Below are 18,039 nucleotides of genomic sequence, written 5' to 3' on the forward strand. Positions count from 1 at the left end.
ATACTACTATGCCATAAAAGCGGAAACAGACATAGTTGATTTTCCACAATTAAAACCTTAAAGGAAAGTGATTGCAATTTACCAATCTAAACAAAATTCAACAGCATTACGACATACAGATTATTATTCTACAATCATAGAACTAGAAGAATAAGACAGAATAGAGAACACAGATATACGTGGGGAAAACCTTTCCAGGTAAAAAACCCCACCCTCCAAACCATCAAGCTAATGTATTATTCAGGAACAAGTTACAATACATTTTCAGCCTTCACATGGAGATTTACATCTTGCTCCATTCTAGAGAAAATCCGGCAGCATAACCCTGTGCAAATATCTTCTCATCTCACTCTTCCACTCTCTTCCATTACAACATGCAATACTCCTTTTATGAACATCTTAAGACCCAACAAAGTGCCCACAAAGGATTTGGGCATTTTTCATGGCTCAACCACCAAGAACCATGCACAATGCCACATGTACATGCAATACCAAGAAAAGGGCGTCCATCCCTTGAATAGGCAATGACAACTTGTCATAGAATCTGCCAAAAATAGCGGTCACAAGAGAAGTGTAAGGGAATCCGTCATACCAACCTATTTTTGGCATATTCTCTTACACACCAACCACTCATTCTTGGGCGCCCAAATAGGCCTCATGTCATAAGATGCTCTTACACCTGTCATAGCTCATTCCTTAAATAGCTCTTACACGTCATAGGAATCCGTCATAACCATTTCAGCCATGATCTCCTTCACACACTTCAAGATGCCGACACATGTAAGTGATCAACATGCCAACTAGACATGTACACTCACATTTACATATTATTTGCACAAATACATTTTACAAAACAAATAATAATAATAGGAATTATACAAGGTTGAGACACCTTATTTCTAACATCTATGGCAGTCTAGCCCTATGATGTCCATCATTTAAAAACAAAAAGTAAGGATAATTATAAAAAAGTAATGATAACTGTTTCACAGACCGAAAAGTTTCTTATGTCTATCTATGCTATTTGAAATAAAGTTGCTCAATCCTTAGTATGAAAAAGTACTGAAGTTTAACCATGAAATATCCACATCAATATTTCTTTTAAAATTTTCAATTTATCCATTAAGATTAAACCTTTATCCTTCTAATCTTTTATTCTTCCAAAGAACCAATTTAGATAAAGTATAGGTGGTTTCTCAAATTATTATTAATACATCAGTAGTGTTTCGTTTGATACAACTCAGAAACTGGAAGGTTTTAAACAATTTTTCAATACATATGGGAAACACCAAAATATAACTTATGATTGTTCCAAACTACATTGAAGAATGCTAGTATCTCCATATATAAACAGTGTAGTAATACTTATTCACGGTTATATGTTGTATTTAGCTATGAAGAGAAGCACTATATATTTTTCCCAGCTAATTACGTAGTGCAATGTTAAAAGACTTAAACAGAGATTTTCTCTATGTCAGTATTGACTGAATCAGAACTGGTGGCAGGAGCGTTACAAGCCAGAAATTAAAATAGGCAACTAGCTGGTGACCAATTGTGATTCAAATTTTTTGGAGAAGACAGTTTCACTATGGAAATATCTTAGGAAAATTTTGTAACAGCCATGATACGTAACAGTAATAGGAGATAGGTGTAACCCGGAAGTTTCCAGTCTTATAAGGAGACCTCATGAGTTACTTGGGGGTCACAGGAATGGTCAGTTTGCCCACATAGGAACGTGTAACACGAAGTAGGCGGATCCTATTATCAAGAACATCATCGCATGTCACTCCAGTTCTTACAATCGAACTGATGATAGGAAGTATTGAACTGCCTAATGTTTGATAGAGAATATTCATGTATGATAGACTTGCCATGTATATGAGCTTGTTGGGAGGCAAATTACAGAGTTGAGAGGAGGTCTACTCAAGAACTTTTATTTGTGCTTGAACCATCAAATATAGTGCATGATTACAGATCTTTAAACAAGCAAAGGTGTCATGTTGCTTGGCTTCAAAATTGTTCATCAAACTGGAGTACATCGTTTCCTGTCTAGAAGAACTCTGTTTAAATGCTTGTGTCATCTGTTGGTTAATGAATGGCATGAGTCACATGTTATCTCGCTCTCCTCATAAATGCAATCAGAATATTGGTATCAGGGAAAAACAATAATTAATCAAAGGTTAGAGCATTATACAACATCAATAAGGAGGTGTTAGAACAGTTTGTTCTGAAAGTTGTACTTTTAAGGTATTTGGAAATCGAGTTCAGATTAAACCAGATTGGACAATTGCTCACAGAAGTGTCGCCTGGGAATTTCTAGAATGATCGACTCTCAGCTGGAGCAGCCAACGACGTGAGGTAGGCAAGGGAAGCATTGATTACAGGCTGGGTGCGTAGCTCACAATCAAATTGCAGCAATTTAGTGTTACGTAGCCCACTCTTGGTAATCAGACTGGGGGGAAACATAAGAGCTAGTACATATCATCTACATATCATCCTTGTACATATCATCTACATGTGCACTATCTACTACATTACTCTTAGAGCTGATCATTTCCATGCATCCTGTATTTAGTAGGAAACCATGAAAAGAAAGGAATAACGTGGACAATATATTATATACAATATTATGATAATCTGTATGCTCAATTTAAAGGTCCGCTACCTATACTCCTGATATTTCATTTAGAAGCTTGGAACTGCATCTCTGCCACACCTTTATATGTTACATACTTAATGTGAAACTGTGACAAAAAAAAATTGAAAATATTCCATTAAACAAAAAAAGATTATCCTAATTTCACATAACAGTAAGATAGCATACAATTTTGACATATATCTCTAAAGAATAAAATCAATTTTGTCTCCAATAGAAATGTCCTCTATTATCCCCTTCACATCCATTACATCAAAGAAGAAGAAATTCTTTAGCGGATCACCCTTGCAGGACATTTCCTTACTTCCTGCTCAAGGATGCCCCCAACAATGGCACAAACAGGAGGGAGTTATCTCTTTCTAGCATCAATAATTATTTGCAAAAGAAGATCTGGTATTCAGGATTCAACAAACTCTTGTTCTTCATAGAGCTTTTTCTGCATCTTAAGCATAGATGACATATCTATGGATCTATGGATATCTGATAACCAGGCTCTTGACCCTCAACTTGTTCAGATATTTCTACAACTCGCATAGTAAAGTACAGCTTTGATGTATTTCTAGGAAGACTGCTTCAATGCACTGATGTAGCCTCCTCTAAGCTTGGAAAGGTAACTTCCAAAGGAGTATTTTCCATATTTTTTGTGATTATATGTGTGATTTTTTGGATCAACAAATATTTCTCCACAAGACCCTCGACAGTCAACTGAATAAAATACAACTCTTTGAGACATCTTGCAACACACATCATTCACTTCCCTTTTCGTGGTAATTAATGTGCGTTCCAGAACTACAACCTTAAAGTCGTCTAAAAAATTAGGCTATCTCAACTAGATTGCCTTTCTATTGATTGAAATAATCTTGCACAGGTCTGACATTCAGACTGAATATTCTGTATTTCAAACTGAAGTAGTATAGATACAATAGCCAAAATCAACAGAATGATATGGACAATTCAGTATTGAACAACAACAATTAAAAGGGACAGATTGCATTCTCCAAATACTCAAAATATCCAGCAACATCCACAATGTGCATTGTATCATTTATATCTAAGTTGCCGGTTCGCGGTTTGGTTCCGGGTTCGGGTTCGAGAACCGGTTTGCTGGTTCTACAAAATTTTGAAAAGGGGTTTGGGTTCGTTTGGGTTCGTTAGTACAAAAACATGTAAAAAAATTTATTTATTTTTTAAATATATATATATATATATATACACATCTTTACGAAGCATGAGTTAGAATTAGAAAGTAGCATAGTAGCATAAACACATTTGAACAACAAAAAACTTTAAAACAGCATAAACAATATAGTAGCAAACCACAGCGATCATTGGAACCCCTAGCGACTAGATCTCTTCCCTTTCATTTAAAAAATTCATAACTGTATCTGATTAGTTTATGCAGATCAACAATAAGTTTTAATAAAAATTTCTTCTTTTCATAAATTTATTTACCAAACTCTTATTATGATTAACATAATCGATTGAACGTGGTTAAAAACTAATTAGATCTAGCTTGCAGAAGGTAAATCCCTTTGACCAGTTGAATATTCTTCAATCTCTTTGGGCACAATCTCCCAAGCACTGATCAACAACAGTAAACTGGAAAAAGACCATTCATGGAGGCCTTTGGATAACACAATCTGACGTCCTAGATTCAATATTCTTTAATACAATTTTTAATATACCTAGAGGAGAAATAATCAGCCAAACAGTGATAGACAATGTGGTAAGTAGCTGCCCCACCTGACCATATTCATGTGACTGTAACTTTCTTCTGCAGGGCAACATTTCCCAATAAAACGTTGTTTATTGTTTAGTTTTCGAAAAATTCATATTGCTACTCAAATAGGCCCTGAAATTCCTCGAAATTGATCATGGTTGTCCCACATGTTGAGCATCTTCTCTTGTGGGTGTCTCAAATTTAGTAGCATTTTGATTCAAATAGAAAGTGTTTTACAGCTAGGGATTACTCAACACTAAAAAACTGTGGCATTGTAATGCCTACCAACCCAGACCCAAGATGTATCAACATAAATTAAATTAAAACATGTTGTAATGTGGAAAATTTATATGTGGTTCTCCTGGGTTCGAACCCTGGTCCGAAATTTTATATGCGGTTCTCTTGGGTTCGAACCCTGGTTCGAACTAGATTGAACCAAGCCTCCAAAAACGAACCCAGGTCGAACCGGACCAGAACCACGAACCGGTTCGAACCGGTACGTGGTCCGGAAGGGGGGGGGGAGGTACCCGTGCAACTTAGATTTATATTCCTCTTGATTATTTCCACTCCTAGGAAGATCACACAAGTGACTCCATGTTCTCTCTGCAAGTCCCAATTCCTAAGGAAGATACTCCTCCAGAAGCTCCTGAACTTGTACAAGCTTGACAGACTAATGGAGTTTCAACATAGAGCCAAAAGGGAAGATAATCACCATGCCCAACAGATATTCACAAACCCCCATGTAGTAAATGGAAATATCTCCAGCATCATGATCATGCCCATCCATTTGAATTTGAATTTTTTTCTAGTTCAACGTTGTCTTCCCACAATACTCAACCAATCTATAACAAAAAAAACTCTACACCCGACACAATATCTAGCTCACAACCATGTACATTCTCTTCCATCCGTGTCATCTCTTAAAAAGTACTTGTTCTCGTTCAATATGCACAATGTTGCCATTAAATAACCAATAAACACCATGCCTAGAGTTAAGGAATCTACACAACTAAGGAAAATTTCCCTCCACATCCGATAATAATCTCTTTCAAGCACAATAAGTTAATGAAATTTCGAAGCATTAAATACAAGCAACCTGTAAAATCTTTGAAGCCTTAGAAAATCGTCTTGAACGAAGACTTCAACAATTTCCCAAATCCAATAATTGATTCCAAATAAGAAACTTGAATGGTTTCTCCTAAAACCACAAGGGAAGGTATCTTTCACCACCAAAATTGATCTTCTCCAAAGAGGATTTCTATCCTCCAAAGGCTTAGATGAACTGACTTCAATCTCTCAAAATTCAAGGTTTTCAATTAGAGAAAATAGAATAATATTTTTCAACAAAAACAAGGACCATAGGATTGAAATCCCTTAAAGACTCCTGGAAAACTTCAGCGATTGATTTCCCCTTATACTTTGAATCCTCCACATGCATCAAGAAATCCGCTGATAAAACTTCTACCGTCATCGGACTATCATCCATCAAGGTTAAACTACCAATGCCTTCCAAGACAATCCTTTTGCACATCTGTGCAACCATACCTGTAATTCCAATAACTAGGATGTAGTATTTGATTAACCTTCTTTGTGTACCTACTCCCCAAATGCAGATTTGATGATCATAAACAGCAGTTTCCTGGTCAATCAACAACTCACCATCCACTTCGCAAATAATTAGATGTCACTGCGGAGATAGAGAAAGGCAAACTAAGGCAATTCTTTCAACACTTTATTAACCATGGGAGGCTAAGAAAGTGATACTTATCCCTCTACACCATCGATTCCTTCATGTGAAAAATCAACTATTGCAGTCATTGATTATTAATCTCCTATCAAAAACGATTATTAAACTGCTGAAAAAAAATTCCCATCTAATATTGAAAAATAACGCAACAACAACTTCACTTATATAATACAGAAAGAAATGAACAACAGATAAGGAATTATATTAAACTTCAGCAAATCAAGAGATACAAAATTCCTTGCCTCTCACTGGCAGAACTCCAACAACCTCTTAATTTCTCCCGCTGATATCCCCCACTGCTATCCCCACACTAACACTGCGCCCTTGCTAACACTGCAAGACAATTTACTATCACTGCAAAATGCTTTTCCAAAACTTGCATTTCCAAATGACCCAATGACCCCTTTTTATACTACCCTATTGGAAAAACCAACGACTGAGATTAAATCAAACCAACGGCTGAGATCAAGACAACTCGACAGCGAATAATAGAATTGGTTGCAAGGTGTCCAAAAGGAATCACTAAAATTAGTAAACAATAACCATTTACTAATTCTCAGCAAGTGGAGAAACAGCTATCATAAGTACTGCTGCTATACATAGATAAGGACGAACAACTGTCCAACCTACCCATAAATACTACTGCTATTTCCGGGTTAGAAATAACAGCTGTCCAATTAACAATAATTAACACTCCCTCTTAGCGAGGAAGCTGTTCTGCATGACACCCTCTTATCTCTAAAGAAGATAAATTTGGCCTTTCCTAAAGCCTTCGTTAGAATGCCTGCTACCTGCTCATCTGTAGGTATGTATTGTAGTCGAACAATACCTCGTTGTACACAATCCCTAATGAAGTGATATCTGATATCTATATGTTTAGACCTATCATGAAACACTGGATTCTCAGACAACTTGATGCAACTCTGATTGTCACAATTTATCACAGTAGTCTCAACCTTCTAACCAAACAAGGCTACTAACAACTTCCGAAGCCATATAGCTTCACATGTCGCCATGCTAGCTGCTATGTATTTTGCTTTTGCTGAACTTAAAGCCACAGATTTCTGCTTCCTATTGAACCAAGATACAACTCCTGACCCCAAACTGAAACAACACCCTGAAGTGCTCCTTTTGTCCGTTGTACTTTCTGCCCAATCTGCATCAGTATAGCCTATCAACTTGATACCTTCACCTCCGACATATTTGATCTCATACTCGACTATACCACGCAAGTAACGTAGCACATGCTTAGCCGCTATCCAATGCATTCTCTTTAGTTCAACCATGAACTGACTAAGAGAGTTAACTGCAAATGCTATATCTGGCCTAGTGTTGACCAAATACATAAGCAAACCAATCAACTGTTCATATAAAATGGGATCTACATCCTTCTCCTTAGATACATCGTCATGCTCTGTGCTCACCTCCGGAACACCTGTCACCATCTCACGAAGCAATCTAAGTGCTCCATGATGAATATGGCCCATCCTCCTATGCCATAGCTCTCCAAGATCTCTAGGATTATTGTTGCTCATGAGTGCCTTAGGAGTATCAAACTGCAATCTATAAAGGCGACCACTCCTAACTCCAATAGTTATGGGTGATTTCCAATCCTTGTGCTTAATCAACACATTTGTCCCTCTAAAGAGTACATTATACCCCCTATCCTGAAGAACAGATACAGAAATCAAATTCATACCTAAGCCTGGCACATATAACACATCATGAAGTGGAATTATCTTTCCATTCTCCCTCTGAAACTGAACAGTTCCTGTCTCAATAGGGTTGAGTTTGAACAAGTTTCCCATAGAAATCTGGATGTTGGTGTCCTTGTAACTGGAGAATTACTCTCTAACTGTTGTCATATGAAATGACGCCCCACTATCTATATACAAAACACACTGTGAGGTTGAGCTAACTATAAAAGCTATGAATGCAAACTCATCTTCCATTCTACTAGAGAGTTCTTCTGCACTTGCTGAAGCTGCCACCTACTTCTTACCCTTCTTCCTCTCTGGGCAATCACTAATATAGTGGCCAAACTCATGACATCCAAAGCACTTGACCTTAGAAAGGTCGTTCTTCTTCTTCTCACTTTGTGAATTTGATCCTTTGCTAGATCCCTTCTTTGCTTTCCCTTTACCCACTAGGGCAACGTTCTCTTGTTCCACCTCATTTTTCTGACTCTTGTTGGCCCCATTGACAAGACTTAGTCTAAACTCCTCCTGAGTGAAATCAGTCCATAGTTGATCCCAACTTGGTAAAGTATCTCGTCCACTGACAACTTGAACAAAGACACTCCATTGTTTAGTAAACTCATTTAGAGCTATTCTCACTAGCTCGTCATCACTAGGGCTATCTCCAACAGCTGCTAACTCATCCTTGACAAGTCTGAGCCTGGTGAGGTAACTTGTGACGTCTTCTCCCTGATTCATTCAGGTATTCTTTAGCTTCTCTCTGAGAATCAACTTCCTATTGGTGGTAGCATTCTGGTATAGATTCAGAATGGTGTCCCACATCTTCTTCGTCGTATCTAGCTCTGTGATATGTGGAAAAATATGATCCTTGACACTATCAAGGATAATCCTCCTCGCTTTAGCATCGTCCTTTCTATATGCTGCAAGCTGGGTTGCATCCATTGGTACAGGTACAACACTAGTAGCATAATTCTTGATACCATTCTCTTCGAACTAAGTTGTCGGTTCGCGGTTTAGTTCCGAGTTCGGGTTCGAGAACCGGTTCGCTGGTTCGACAAAATTTTGAAAAGGGGTTTGGGTTCGTTTGGGTTTGTTAGTACAAAAACATGTAAAAAAAAATTTATTTTTTTTAAATATATATATATACACACATCTTTACGAAGCATGAGTTAGAATTAGAATGTAGCATAGTAGCATAAACACATTTGAACAACAAAAAACTTTAAAACAGCATAAACAATATAGTAGCAAACCACAGCGATCATTGGAACCCCTAGCGACTAGATCTCTTCCCTTTCATTTAAAAAATTCATATATGTATCTGATTAGTTTATGCAGATCAACAATAAGTTTTAATAAAAATTTCTTCTTTTCATAAATTTATTTACCAAACTCTTATTATGATTAACATAATCGATTGAACGTGGTTAAAAACTAATTAGATCTAGCTTGCAGAAGGTAAATCCCTTTGACCAGTTGAATATTCTTCAATCTCTTTGGGCACAATCTCCCAAGCACTGATCAACAACAGTAAACTGAAAAAAGACCATTCATGGAGGCCTTTGGATAACACAATCTGACGTCCCAGATTCAGTATTCTTTAATACAATTTTTAATATACCTAGAGGAGAAATAATCAGCCAAACAGTGATAGACAATGTGGTAAGTAGCTGCCCCACCTGACCATATTCATGTGACTATAACTTTCTTCTGCAGGGCAACATTTCCCAATAAAACGTTGTTTATTGTTTAGTGTTTGAAAAATTCATATTGCTACTCAAATAGGCTCTGAAATTCCTCGAAATTGGTCATGGTGGTCGCCACATGTTGAGCATCTTCTCTTGTGGGTGTCTCAAACTTAGTAGCATTTTGATTCAAATAGAAAGTGTTTTACAGCTAGGGATTACTCAACACTAAAAAACTGTGGCATTGTAATGCCTACCAACCCAGACCCAAGATGTATCAACATAAATTAAATTAAAACATGCTGTAATGTGGAAAATTTATATGTGGTTCTCCTAGGTTCGAACCTTGGTCCGAAATTTTATATGTGGTTCTCTTGGGTTCGAACCCTGGTTCGAACCAGATCGAACCAGGCCTCCAAAAACGAACCCAGGTCGAACCTGACCAGAACCACGAACCGGTTCGAACCGGTACGTGGTCCGGAGGGGGGTGGGAGGTACCCGTGCAACTTAGTCTTCGAACAATAAAGAAATTATGGCCTTCTAGACACCAAAATTTGAGGCACCATTCAATCTATCCTGATCTCTCAAACCAGCTGAAGCCATCTCAAGGGATTAAAGCAATAATAAATCTAAAGAGATCAAAATTTCTTTCCTAGGGCAAAACTCTTCTACCTTAACAACTCTTTGATACCATGTGAAAAATCAACTATTGCAGTCACTAATTATTAATCTCCTATCAAAAATGATTATTAAACTGCTGAAAACAAATTCTCAGCTAATATTGAAAAATAACACAACTGCAACTTCACTTATATAATATGGAAAGAAATGAACAACAGATGAGGAATCATATTAAATTTCAGCAAATCAAGAGATACAAAATTCCTTGCCTCTCACTGGCAAAACTCCGACAACCTCCTAATTTCTCCCACTGATATTCTCCACTGCTATCCCCACGCTAACACTACGCCTTTGCTAACACTACAAGACAATTTGCTATCACTGCAAAATGCTTTTCCAAAACTTGTATTTTCAAATGACCCAATGACCCCTTTTTATACTACCCTATTGGAAAAACCAACGACCAAGATTAAATCAAACCAACGACTGAGATCAAGACAACTCGACAGCCAATAATAGAATTGGTTGCAAGGTGTCCAAAAAGAATCACTAAAATTAGTAAACAATAACCATTTACTAATTCTCAACAAGTGGACAAACAGCTATCATAACTATGCTGCTATACATAGATAAGGACAAACAGCTATCCAAGCTACCCATAAATACTACTGCTATTTCCGGGTCAGAAATAACAGCTGTCCAACTAACAATAATTAACACTCCAAGCTTTGTTGCATGTAAATGATCTAGATGGTGATATCTGGATTTCTCTATGAGCAATTTAATAAAGTTCTACAATTTGGATTTAATTATATAATCCAAAGCTTCAAAAGTAAGTCTCGGTTTTGGTGCAGCTATAATTGTTTATTTTCAGCAAATCACAATCCTATCCCATTCATTTATGTTTCATTGAGGGACTAACATCAAAATATGAAGATTTAAATACTATATCACAAAATTCCCTACCAATCAAAGCCTCGTGCTTATATATCACAAAATTCTGGAGTTCTATGACCCGGAGAAATTTTCGTGACCATGCTCTTGATATTGTAAGGTATGTGAATGACTATTTCTTCGAGGTAAACTATCAGTCATAATCCAATCCAAAACCAAAAATAATTTGCACTAAAAACCAATGATTTTCACTTCCTAATATCCTTTTGTGAAAAATTCTGCACTCCAAGCAAATGTCTTTCTCAGATACAAAGAAAATCCAAGCAATAACTATGTTTTGAGCAAATACATTATTGTACCATAGCAAATACATTATTTTTACTTAAGACAATATCAAATATAGCTATGGTCTTTATCCCAGATGCAGCTGCAAAACTAGATCATGACTTGTTCATTCGTGTAGAGGCATTCAATATGCATCCTAGGGAGGTTGATGGACATGTCAAAGCTCTCATAACTCTATGCAAGCAAGAACACAAGGAAATGGATATTAAAAATTAAACAAACTTAAATGTTCAAAGAGATGATTTTTCCTCACCCTTCTATTAACAGGCTGGCCTAATTTCTTTTAAGAAGGGGTTATTAGAGTTAAGGTTCTAATTTCTTGAGTTAGTCTATGCAAATATGAAGTTGTAATCCAAAATTCTTGTTGATTTCTTCACTCTGAGACAACTGCTTTCTATATAACGTAACTTTTGAGTTGTCCATCATTGGCAACAAGTATCCGCTCCTATTGGAAACTTTGTTAAGTTTATATCTGTCAAATGTTTAGCCATGCAAATATTGGGATATGCCAGCATCACATTCAAATATATTCTCTTTGTGATAAGATGAAGTTGGGGTAACAAAAGTTCTTCCAACAAATATAAAATCCTTTTGGGGCAAACATGTAAAACGTATGACAGTGCTCTTGGTTTAGCACTGCACTGAAAGCTGTGAAGATTGCTCTTGGTTTACAGAAGTTGGAAAACATGGTCGGTTTCAGCTATGGCATAGGATGTGGCAGTGCAAAATGGTAAATTTCTCTGTTGTTTTAGTTACACCATCCGAACATCCTAGATCTTTTTGCAGCATGCAAAATGGCACCTGTGTTTTGCATCATTATTGAATATTTTCCTGGAGGTTCACTAATGGCTCACCTTCATAAGAAGGAGCCACACTCACTTCCACTGAAACTTATTTTGAGGATGGCCCTTGATATCACTTAGGGAATGCAATATCTTCATTCTCAAGGTATAATCCACAGGGATCTGAAATAACATAACCTTCTTTTAGGAGATGGTAGGTGTGTCAAAGTGGCAAATTTTGGTTTATAATGTTTAGAATCTCAACGGCATACCATGAATAATTTCATGGGTACTTAACGCTGGATGGCACCAGAAATGATCAAAGGAAATCCATATACAAGAAAAGCTGATGTGTACAGTTTTGGAATTGTTCTCTACGAACTTCACAACAATCACTCCCTTCCAAGAGATGACTCCAGTATAAACTTACCAGACTCGGAAGTCAGATTTTGAAATGATGTACAAAGACAATCAGATGAGGGATATATAAACTTTTGACATTTTTCACCTTTTAATTACTTTGCCCTTGAAAATGGAAATACAAACTTTGATCATGTAAAGTTTCTGCTAATTCTGTGCTTTTAATCAGACTTGTAAACAATTCTATGTTGGTGAAAAATGACCTTCTTATATTCTGATGTATGGAGGAATAATCAATCTTTATTCTGATCTGAAATGGTTGTATCTCTGCAGTATATTTGTTGGATATTGTTGCTTGAGGGAGCAGACTGAAATGTAATTGTGTGTCCTCAAAACTACAACAATAACCTCGCTAAATATCCTTGTTAAAGGGCATGTCCCTCAAAGGGACATGTCCCTTCCTAAGTTAGCATTTATAATCTCTGTAGAAGTTGGCAATCTGCAAGATAAAACATAATAATTACTAACACACACAATGTGTTAGATTAGTTAGTGATTATCGAATTACTCCCTAAGAAGTTGCTGGCTCACAAGAGAAGTATATAATCTAATGCCAAACTTTTGATATTTAAGGTAAGAAGATCAAGTGCAGTCTGCACATTCAGACCTGTAGATTATCATGTTAAATACTTAACAGATCAAGAAAATTATTTTGGCAATGTGCAACATTGTGACCAGTGTGGCAATTAGTTGGTTCATACTACCCAAGTGAATATTATTTATGTTAATTGCTCAAATAAAGATACTTTTAAAGAGGATGAAATTGGTTGTATCTATAGTATGTCCTATATTTCTACGATTTATAGAGTTATTGTGGAGTTAGCAATCTCATTCGGCCAGCCAAGTCTACATATTTTGTAAGGTTTCACTGTTGAATTTCATCCAAGAGCATGGGAAGTGATCCAGAATCACATTACACATTGGGGCTATGAAAAACCTCAAAATGGCTTCAGCTTTGAAACAAAAGAAACAAAATTATCCCACTATTTTACGACAATTGTTGCTTTCTCCAAACTTGTGAGAAAACTGACTTATGTGGTCATTCCAGAGAATGGCCTCGAGATCAAGATGTTGGGCTTTGCTGGGTATTGCTTCATAAGTCAGCTTGTATTGAGTATTTGGGGATTTCATTTCTCCTCTATTTTTACTGACTTGATGAAGAGTTTGAAACATTCCCTAGTTCAAGAAGTGTTGACATTGTGAGGATGTGATAATATCACTTGAGAAGTTTTTTCTGGAAGGATACAGATTGTTATTGCAGATATGGCCACACAAGGAGAGAGACTTCCATCCCTCTTAAGTTGGAGGGATCCACATGTCAATACTTATTTCATCTATTTTTTCTTAAAGGTTGTTGTAATTTTGTATGTTAACCCTTCTAAGTTGTTGTAGTGGTTATACGATTATATTTAATTTGTCATCACAAATTTCACTACCGACTTCCTTAATGTCCTATAAAAGTTTTCAAGAGGTTACCAGCACGAACTGATAGCATACGATAAAATTGAAGGGATTTGAGTCAGTTTCCAAAGATGGAAAGGTTCCTATAAACATTTTTAATGAGAAAAAATGAGCAGCATTAGTGGTTGTAAAAGGTGGAGATTAATAAAAGTGGTTTCTTGTACATATTTTCTTGTTTTTTCGGCATAATAGTCTGCTTGCAGATGTTATTTCACATCATATAGTTATTTAATGGTTCTGAAACTTATTTTATTTGATGGAGGTGTGAATCTACTTATATTTGGCTTTTGAATCATTTGATTTCATTAAATATTGAGTAAAATATCTAATTTTTTGTGAAACCGGGTTTAAAAGCCTTAGAGTAACCAGCAAGACAATTAAGATGTAGTTTCCTCATACCTAACGTGTATCCAAGCCCCAAACATAGTTTGGATATGGAGAATCACGTGTATTATAGATTATCAATGTTTTTAGCTCACCATGCTTTGATTTACATGTTCTTTGGATCGTAAGAATTCTAAAAGCATTGTCCCAGAATAGTCCCAGAATAGTCATACAGATATATTTCATTTTGGATTAAAAATTTGCATTTAGGAATGTTTGTAAAGGAAATTCTGATTGAATAATGTGTTAAGGAGAGTATCCAATTTGATCAAATAAGCAAAGGGTAAATTGTATGCAGCGGTTTATTTGTTCTTGTGACTGTCTCAGAGAAATAGGAATTGACTGTCATGATTGGACAGTCTAATGATCAAAGTTTTATAGAGAGTTAGTTTATGGTCAACAGGATTGCATAGTGTGTGGAAAGTAATTTGATAATAATATTTTTGTGTTAAAGAAAAGTGGAGAGTCCAAATTTCAAGAACAGACCAAGCAAAAGGTCTAATTGTGGGGTATTTTGCACTGAGGAGATAACAAGACAGTCACAGTCCATTTAATGGTTCATTGTGTTGAACGAGTTTGTAGATGTTATAAAGTCTCGTGTAGGCATAGGAAGTACCACTAAAATATTAAGTATGCCCAAAGAGAATGGAGTCTAGTTTCTATGGTATGGATGGCTAATGAATCAAGGTTTTGGTGTTGTTATAGGGAATAGGTTAAGGGATATGAAATAAAACAAGAAGTATTTGTGTGGATAAAATTAGAAAGGCAAACTAGTGAAATGTTTTTGAGTCAAATAAGAATATGAAGGTGTTTGAAGAAGATTTTTAGTTGGAGTGTGGAAGGGACCATGACACCCCCCATTGTATTGGTATCAAAGACAGGTTAAGTTCTAGGAGAAGAGAGGAAAATGGTTTTGACAAAATCTGAGAAAGAGTTTATAAAGTTGTTGAAAGAGTTAATGTGAGATGGTAAGAAGAAGAGAGAGGAAGTAGAGAGGAATAAAATAGAAAAGAAAGAAAGGAAACAACAAGAAGAAAGAAGTAAACAAGAGATACTATGGATACACCAAGAGAAATTGAGAGGCCTAAAGAGGGAACTTGAAGAAAATGAAGAGACTAAAAGAGGAAGTGAAAGAACATTTGGTTAAGGAAGAAGTTTTGGAGCATATAGCCATACAAAGTGCAGATGTGTGTGAAGTTGGGACAAAGATCCTAACAAAGGGAGAGATGAGTTGTCCATTGGATGGACAAGAACACAAGATGAGGACAAGAAAAGAAGAGGAACCTAAGAAGGAAAGGCTTCAAGATGTGGGTGAAGATAGCAAGGAGTCAAGTCTTGAAGGGCTTGAACATGATGAGGTAATGCTGCTTGGGACAATGGTATGTCAATTTAAGGTAGAAAGGGTACAATGCAGCAAGGTACCACTATGACAGTGAGTTGTGAAACTAAGGAGGTATCCATGGAATTGAGTAATGAGTTGGAATGCCAAGAAGAAAGGTATGAGATGAAGTATGAGTTGGCCTCAAAGGAATAAGAGAATAAGGATGAGGATGAGATGGTAGAAGTGATGAGCCATGACAAGGCTATGGAGTTTGTGAGTTCTTCAAGCATGGAAATGGAATATGATGATGTCAAGACAAAAGGTTGTCTTTGGATGATAAATATAATTGAGGTGCCTGTATACAGTTATAATGGTGAAAAGTAAGCAGAAAATGGTGTTCATTTTTCTAAGGGCAGGCAAACCAAAGGTAGATAAAGGAGGAAGGGAAGATCGAAAACATAAGAGGTCAAGCAGGGTCAAGGTTTCAGATGGAGGGCAAGTACAAATCAAAAGTCAAGATGAAGATACCTATATGTTTCTCTAATTCTTTGTTTTGTAGCTGTTTCCAAGAGACTTGGAAATGTTTGAAGGTCAGGATTATGGTACAAGAACACCTAGGACACAAGGGTCACCATAAGGCCCTAATAAAGATCATTGGAGGAATTGAGTCTACAAGGTCTATATGGCCATTCATTGATGTATTCAAGAATATTAAATCCATATGGTCTCATGTTGTGTTATTTGTAATCCAATAGTCAATATTTCCATAGTGGGCAAGCAAGGCCTAAAGGGTCATGTAATAAGCTTAAGAGTTGGATTAATAGTTAAAGACAATTTTGGCAATTCTAGAAGAAAACCTATTGGCTAAAAGTAAAAAGTAATAGAAATAATGATACAGAGCAAAAGCCATTGACAGAGCACGTACAAAAATGGTGGGTAAAAACAGAGCATAGACAATTGTATGGTTTCTCTATGGAGTTTTACCCCCAGTTTTTCAATCATGGGAAAGATAGGATGTCCTGACAATTATACTACATTCTAATAAACAATTTTTTGAAAAACTTGCAGAGGAATAAGCTGGACTGATTGAACCATTCAATGTAGAAACAGTCTTGAAATCTTTAAAAATCAATTTATGAGAGGAAAAAAACTGAATATCAGAGCTTGCATGATCAGAAAATATTTTTCTATAAAAAGAAAAATCAAATAGGAACCCTTATAAAACTCATTACATAAGATTTGAGTGAAGATTTCCATGTAAACATAGCTTTGGTTTTCTGGCCATTTGATAAGTTTCTAAATAACTATATCAAAGAATTACATGATCAAGAGGAGATTAAATCAGATTTCAAGAAATGTGAGAGAATTATAGTAGTTCCATGGGGTGGTTCTTGGTCTCTCTGGAAATACCCAGCCGAATGGAAAATAATCATTTTCAAATGGAGAATCATCATCGGAATCCTCCAATGGAGAATAATAACCCTCATCATCATCATTGGAATCCTCAAACTGAGTCCAACACATGAATTTTGGAGAAGCATCTGTCTTTCTTGTAACCCAATTTCTTTCATTGTAAATAGTGCTACAGAGCCAGTTTAGATGTGGAAGTATTTGCTCTGCCTCTCTCCAAATCTTCCCTGAGCAGTCAAATTCCATCACTTTGTCCTCACAAATGGAATATATATGTTCAGAATCGGCTACAACAGATACTAGAGAATATCTCATAAACTCAAAAGCCACCAAATCTTCCCATTGTTTAGCCACTGGATTGAATCAATAGGCATGACTAAGAAGGTATCCAAACATGTTCAACACATGAAACATTCCATCAATATAATAACCCCTCATAAACTCTATACAGCCTGGCATTTTAGGAAGAAGCTCCCATTTGTCTTCGGCCATATTGTAAACTGCTGCTTCTTGTGCATCTCCTTCTTCTTCTTCAGTATAATATCCCACAATGTAAATCAGTCCTTCAGGTGATGCACAACATGCATGTTGGTAGATGAAAAAAAATAAGAAAATAAAAATTATTATTCGTGAAATATGGATTAATGAGTTCAAATTAAGAAATTATCTCTTATTTATCAAGCATTAATTTCATTAATAAAGCCCCAATATGATCTGAAGATTTAAGCCGCCTGTAAGTTCTCTGGGAAAACTAAAATTGGAAGAATTTGCAGTCAATTAAAAACTACATAATTAAATCTTAATAACAATATCACAATTGCAATTACTCAAAAAAAACTACATTGTTAAACCCTAATAACAATACCACAGCTTAACTTGATATAAAAATGATCATC

General features: G+C 36.1%; 1 pseudogene; it reads right to left on the reverse strand.

The window, feature by feature from the left end:
* Nucleotides 1-2,841: 2,841 nt before the first annotated feature.
* Nucleotides 2,842-17,635, reverse strand: LOC149539939 (SUMO-activating enzyme subunit 1B-1-like; annotated as a pseudogene).
* Nucleotides 17,636-18,039: the final 404 nt, after the last annotated feature.

This window comes from Cupressus sempervirens, chromosome 9, assembly GCF_028749045.1.
Source record: "Cupressus sempervirens isolate cs-2001-9-10 chromosome 9, ASM2874904v1, whole genome shotgun sequence".
NCBI classification, from domain to species: Eukaryota; Viridiplantae; Streptophyta; class Pinopsida; order Cupressales; family Cupressaceae; genus Cupressus; species Cupressus sempervirens.